This window comes from Nycticebus coucang, chromosome 13 (assembly GCF_027406575.1).
Source record: "Nycticebus coucang isolate mNycCou1 chromosome 13, mNycCou1.pri, whole genome shotgun sequence".
NCBI classification, from domain to species: Eukaryota; Metazoa; Chordata; class Mammalia; order Primates; family Lorisidae; genus Nycticebus; species Nycticebus coucang.
Genome location: NC_069792.1, coordinates 33,968,376 through 33,974,890, shown reverse-complemented (window position 1 = coordinate 33,974,890; position 6,515 = coordinate 33,968,376). Strand labels below are relative to the sequence as shown.

At 42.4% G+C, this 6,515-nt stretch overlaps 1 pseudogene; it reads right to left on the bottom strand.

The window, feature by feature from the left end:
• Positions 1-1,588: 1,588 nt before the first annotated feature.
• Positions 1,589-4,094, bottom strand: LOC128563322 (disks large-associated protein 5-like; annotated as a pseudogene).
• Between the last annotated feature and the right edge of the window lie 2,421 nt (positions 4,095-6,515).

The following is a 6,515-nucleotide window of genomic DNA, read 5'->3' as shown; positions in this document are numbered from 1 at the left end:
CCAGCTACTTGGGAGGCTGAAGCAAGAAAATCGCTTAAGCCCAAGAGTTGGAGGTTGCTGTGAGCTGTGATGCCACAGCATTCTACCAAGGGTGCAAAATAAAACTCTGCCCCCCACCCCCCCAAAAAATATATACATATGTATATAGGTTCAGTGCCCATAGCTCTGTGGCTAGGGTACACTGAGGCTGGCGGGTTCGAACCCAGCCTGGGCCTGCTAAACAACAATGACAACTACAACAAAAAAATAGTCCCAGCTACTTTGGGAGACTGAGGCAAGAGAATTGCTTAAGCCGACGAGCTTGAGGTTGCTGTGAGCTATAACTCCACAGCATCCTACCGAGGGTGACATAGCAAGACTCTATCTCAAAAAAAATAAATAAATAAAAAGTTTCTAAATGTAAAAATAAATTCCTTTTCTGGCATTGTTTAAAGTTAGAAAAGTACCCCTAAGTTAGCGATTACTAAATTTATCTGAGGCAAGATTGCTTGAGTTTAACTTCCGAAGCTGCCATTTACCCTGTGTGTGTGACCCTGAGCAAAATAATGAACCTAACTGTGCCTCAGTTTCCTTATCTAATAATGACAACAATACCTACCTTATAGGCTTGTTGTAAGGATTGAATAAATTAAAACACCTGGCACACAGTAAGCACATTCCAGAAGCAGTATTTTCATAAAGCACAAGATCAATTAGTTTTCTAAAGTCCTGCACTATGACACAGTCCAATGAATATGCTCATGACTTCTTCAAACCTGAACTACCACTTAATTCCTGGTCTATAAAGTTACAGCTTACCTGGATCAAAATTATCACCAAATATTCTCTTGGCAGGAATCTTCAGGGCCATAGCAGGAAACTGCTTCTTTAACTAAAAAAATTTAAAATAACATTACAAATTACAAATAATTTTGCAAGTGGTCTAGTTATGCATGCACCAAAACCAAATATAACCTGATTTTGAAGAAAACCCATTCTAAAACACTTTTAAACTGATGCCCACCCAGTGTACACTATTAAGTTATACCAGTAAACCACACACTGACTCAGCATCTTTATTTGCCCCAATAAAACACTTGGTATCTGTGTTGCCTTGTATCAGTTACTTAACATCTCTGGGCCTCAGTTTTCTGGCCTGTGAAATGGAAGTAATTTTAGCAATTCCTTTACAGATTTATTGTGAGACTTAGAGGAGATTGGATGTTAAGTGCTTGGACGAGAATCTGATGTGTAAGTACATGTTACTCACCATTTATTACCTCAAGAGGAGATGTGATCTTTTGTGTTCCCTCTACATGAACAGATTAACAATAGTTTTCTTTCTTTTCTTTTTTTTTTTTTTTTGTTTTTTTGAGACAGAGCCTCAAGCTGTTGCACTGGGTAGAGTGCCATGGCATCACAGTTCACAGCAACTTCCAGCTCCTGGGCTTAGGTGATTCTATTGCCTCAGCCTCCCAAGTAGCTGGGACTACAGGCGCCCACCACAATGCCCGGATAGTTTTTGGTTATAGATGTCATTGTTTGGCGGGCCCGGGCTGGATTCCAACCTGCCAGCTCTGGTGTATGTGGCTGGCACTAGCCGCTTAAGCTAGAGGTCCTGGGCCAACAACAGTTTTCTTAAAAAGCTGATGTATTGACACCTGCCCACGCTCCATGGGCTCCAGGTAGGGTCTCCAGCCCTGGTGGGAGTCCGGGGCTCCACGTCCTGCCCCCCTCCAGCGCCCAGGCCAACGGGAGGCATTAGAGGTGAAAAGGAGATCAGGTCACCACCAAGGGAAATGTATCCGGAATGTTCTCAATGTCTGCCCTCTGGCTGAGTGAATGGATTGCTGCAGTTCAGGCCTGTTGAATCAACAAGGCATTCAGTAGTGAGACTTTTATTATCAAATAGTACTTGACGGAGGAAGTTTAGTTTCCTCTTCTGGTGAGAGGATATTCTGTGATGGTTTAATTTTTTCAGGGCTACTCATCAAAACATCGCGTGATATAATTGAAGAATTAGCTCCATTCCTTCCACAACATCTGAAATTTCTTCTTTTTTGTTAATATTATCTGCTACTCCACCAGCAAGAAGAGGCAAACTCAATTCTTTCACTGGGTAAGTAATGCACGCCAAAGTTTACCTTATTTTCATCATGTTTCGCTTCGATTAAATCTTGTGATCCAGGACACTGAGCATCTTCTCCTAGGTTGCTCTGGCTTTCAGGAGTATTTTCGAACAAAGTCTTCTTATCATCGTGTTCATTTTTGGTACTCCAAGGACTGGAACTCTCTGGTGATGCAGTTTGTCCTAGGAGGCCCACCGCACCCCTGCTCTGAGACGCAGCTTTGCTGACAGACTTAGGTGTTCAACGTCTTTTGAGAAGGATGTTCAAAAGAAATGGAAAGTCTTGAAAATGATATAATGGGACTTTCAACCCTGAAAAATCCAGCATCAAACACTATTTTATCAATCTCCTTTGGCATCCTAGAGGCTGCTGCCTCCGCATGTTCTCCCAGCTTCGTCTTCTCTCTCTCTGCACTTTTTATTGCAGCCAAGCGATTTCTAGCTGCAATTCTTCCTCCATCATGTGGAAGAATTTGTTTTGGTTTATTCACCATACTTGAGATGACTTTTTTCCTGAAAACTAAAATGCTTGCATTACTATTGTTTTGCCACCCAGATTCTTCAAGTCTGGTCAGATTGTTGAATTTTTGCTTTACATCTTCTATCTGAAAACGAATCATATCCCAGAACCTGTCCAGATCTGTGTGAGTAATCTCCTTTTCACCTTGTTTATATTCACAATCATTCACTAGTCCTTCAAATTGTTTGACCCTTTCCTTCATAAGGAGTCTTGTTGGACCAACTGCTGTGCGAATACGATCTTTAGCATCATCTGGAATGTCCGATCTCAGCTTCTTCTCCCCCTGAAGGCAACTTGACATTGTTAATTTCTCAGTTTCTGACTGGAGGATATTTCTGAAATATGGTACATATCTGTCCTTCCTTCATTTCAAGTGATGGGACCTCTTTTACTGGAAGGCCATTTGACTTTTTAATAGATTTATTATGATTTAAGACCTGTTCTTCATTCCAAACTGTTAGAGAACCCAAAGGATGTTGTAATTTATTTGAATCTTGCTGTACTAACTCAGTAGCTGACATTTTACATTTTAGCACCAAAATATCTTTTGTTGCTTCTTGAGTCTTATCCTCTTCTATTTTGCGAGGGGTCTAGGTGTAACAGGGTGTTGAGAAATCGTCAGCACTTCTGAGAGTCATGGGTGTGACTTGATAGGTCTTCAGACCATCCAGGGGCTTTGCAGGTTTTGTTTCTTTTTGGGGGGCGGGTCTTCCTTTATTTGGTGCCTTTCTTCCTGGTTCACTGTCACCAGTGGCTCTTGAGAATGGCTTTCTTGCTGTGCTGGATGAGACTGCTCCAGCAACCTGCTTTGCTGCTTGAGCAGCAGATCAAGTCATTCTCACCGACGTGGACACTACAGGCTGTCCAACTTTTCCCTCTTTGTCCAACACTTTGTTTTCAGAAGTTTGTCTTTGACCAGGTCATACTGCTGGTCATACTCCCATTATTGGGAGTGATGTTCGAGCAGTACGAGTGAGCCTCCTAGGACAAACCAAACAGGTCTTTGGCCTTTGACCTTGTAATCCATACAGAAGAAGTCTTTTGTGGCCCAGCTTTCATAGCATTCAGGTTTGATGAAAGGAAACCAGGCGTATCAGGTCTATAAAAACCCACTTTAAACGCTTCTCGTTTAGCTTTCTCTTTCTCTGTGCTTTCAATTTTTGTAGTTGCTTTTCTTCTTTGTATTTTTGGAGCGTTTGTTTTCGTTGGTCACACAGAACAGTTTTTATTGACCTTGGCTTGGCGTTTTCTAGAGCAAGCTCTTGAGATGTCTCATCTAATTCAACAAGAATTCTACCTTCCAAGGTTGGAATGCTGACATCTTTCAAACCAAAGAGTCTATTTTGTTCATATTCCTTATGTCTGTTTGTGTTTCTCAGACAGTGATTTCCTTTGAGCAAGTTTAGTCCTAATCATTTCAGTACTGAAATCCTTTCTGAACCGACTGGCAAAATGTGATGAAGACATTCTGAAGCACCTCCTAGCGTGAACCTCAAGTGAATCAAAAGTTAAGGAACCCTGGAAGTGGACGCACACCACCGCCTCCAAGGCTCGCCTCCATACAACTAAACTTCCTGCACTGAGCCCATCTTTGGATTTTTAAATAATGCTTTCTGAGTATTGTATATAAAATTTTAGAAGTGAAATTTCTGTGCCAACGGATATAGAAACAGTGCTTTAAATTTTTGCTAAATATTGAAAAAAAAAGCTGATGGATTTTGCTTTAAATAACCTCTGCTCTAGCCTTCTTATTAATATTCTAATACATTCAGGCGGCACCTGTGGCTCAGTGGGTAGGGTGTCAGAAATATACACGGAGGGTGGTGGGTTTGAGCCTGAACCTGTTAAACCTGTTAAACAATGACAACTGCAAAAAAAACAAACAAAAAAAATAGCCAGGCACAGTGGCAGGCACCTGTAGTCCCAGCTACTAGGAGGCTGTGGCAAGAGAATCACTTGAACCCAAGAGGTGGAGGTTTTGAGCTGTGATGCCACAGCACTCTACCAAGGGTGACATAGTGAGCCTCTGTCTCAAAAAAAAAAAAAAATTCTAATGCATTCATATCAGATTTGCATGTCCCCAGAGAAGGTAATCTTGGCCCTGAAGAAATTAAATTTGGGACAGTAAAGTGACAAAAATGGGTTATATTTATAACATAAACTTAATATAAACAAAAACCACACGCAAATATAAAAACTACAGTTCTAACACCTCGAAATACCAAGAATAAAAGAATGCATTAATCACTTTACAATATAGGCATACTGTCAACTGGAAAATCTATAAAAAAAGAAAAAGACTTTTTTTTTTTCTTTTGGCCAGGACTGGGTTTGAAGCCGCCACCTCCGGCATATGGGACCGGCACCCTACTCCTTGAGCCACAGGCGCCGCCCAGAAAAAGACTTTTTTTCACAAAAGTTTGTAGAGGAAAGAAAAGAGAGGCAAAGAGGAATTTGGTGATTTAAAGACACTGGATAGGGTGGCACTTGTGGCTCAAAGGAGTAGGACGCTGGCCCCATATGCCGGAGGTGGTGGGTTCAAACCCAGCCCCAGCCAAAAAAACCACAAAAAAAAAAAGAAAAAAAAAAGACACTTGATAGAGCTATTAACCAGTCCTTTGAACACTAACTGGATTTTTTTTTTTTTTGAGAGAGAGAGTTTTGGCTTGGCACCCATAGCACAGTGGTTATGGCACCAGCCACATACACCAAGGGTGGCAGGTTTGACCTGGGGCAGCTAAGCAACAGTGACAACTGCAACAAAATAAATAGCCGTGCGTTGTGGTGGGCTCCTGTAGTCCCAGCTACTTGGGAGGCTGAGGCAAGAGAATCTCTTGGGCCCAAGGGTTTGAGGTTGCTATGAGCTGTGGCACCACATACTCTACCGAGAGTGACATAGTAGGGTTCCCTCTCAAAAAAAAAAAAAGAAAGAAAGAAAGAAAAGAAAAGAAAAAAGAGAGTTTCACTTTGTTACCCTTGGTAGAGTGTCGTTATAGTTCACGGCAACCTCAAACTCTTGGCTTAAACGATTCTCTTGCCTCAGCCTCCCGAGCAGCTGGGACTACAGACACCCACCACAATGCCTATTTTTAGAGATGGAGTCTCTCTCTTGTTCATACTGGTCTTAAACCCATGAGCTCAGGCAATCCACCTGCTTCAGCCTCTCAGAGTTCTAGGATTACAGGCATGAGCCACCATGCCTGGACTCTGATAAGATATTTGATACTAAGGCATTACTGTTCTTTTTTTTTTTTTTTTTTTGTAGAGACAGGGTCTCACTTTATGGCCCTCCGGAGAGTGCGGTGGCCTCACACAGCTCACAGCAACCTCCAGCTCCTGGGCTTAAGCGATTCTCTTGCCTCAGCCTCCCGAGTAGCTGGGACTACAGGCGCCCGCCACAACGCCCAGCTATTTTTTGGTTGCAGTTCAGCCAGGGCCGGGTTTGAACCCACCACCCTTGGTATATGGGGCTGGCGCATTACTGACTGATCCACAGGCTCCGCCCCCCCCCTTTTTTTTTAATGTGATGGTGGTTTTGGTTTTAAGAATTTTTATCTTTTGGCTGGGTGCAGTGGCTCACTCCTGTAATCCTAGCACTTTGGGGAGTCAAGGTGGGTAGATTGAGCTCTGAAGTTCAAGACCAGCCTGAGCATGGGCAAGACCCCATTTCTATAAGAAAAAAACACAAATGGCAAGGCATTGTGACGGGTTACCTGTAGTTCCAGCTACTCAGGAGGCTAAAGCAAGAGGATCACTTGAACCCAAGAGTTTGAGGCTGGTATAAGCTATGACACCATGGCACTCTCTAGCAAGGGCGACAAAGTAGAACTCTATATCAACAAAAAAAAAAAAAAGAATTTTTATCTTTTAGAGATGTACACTAAAATA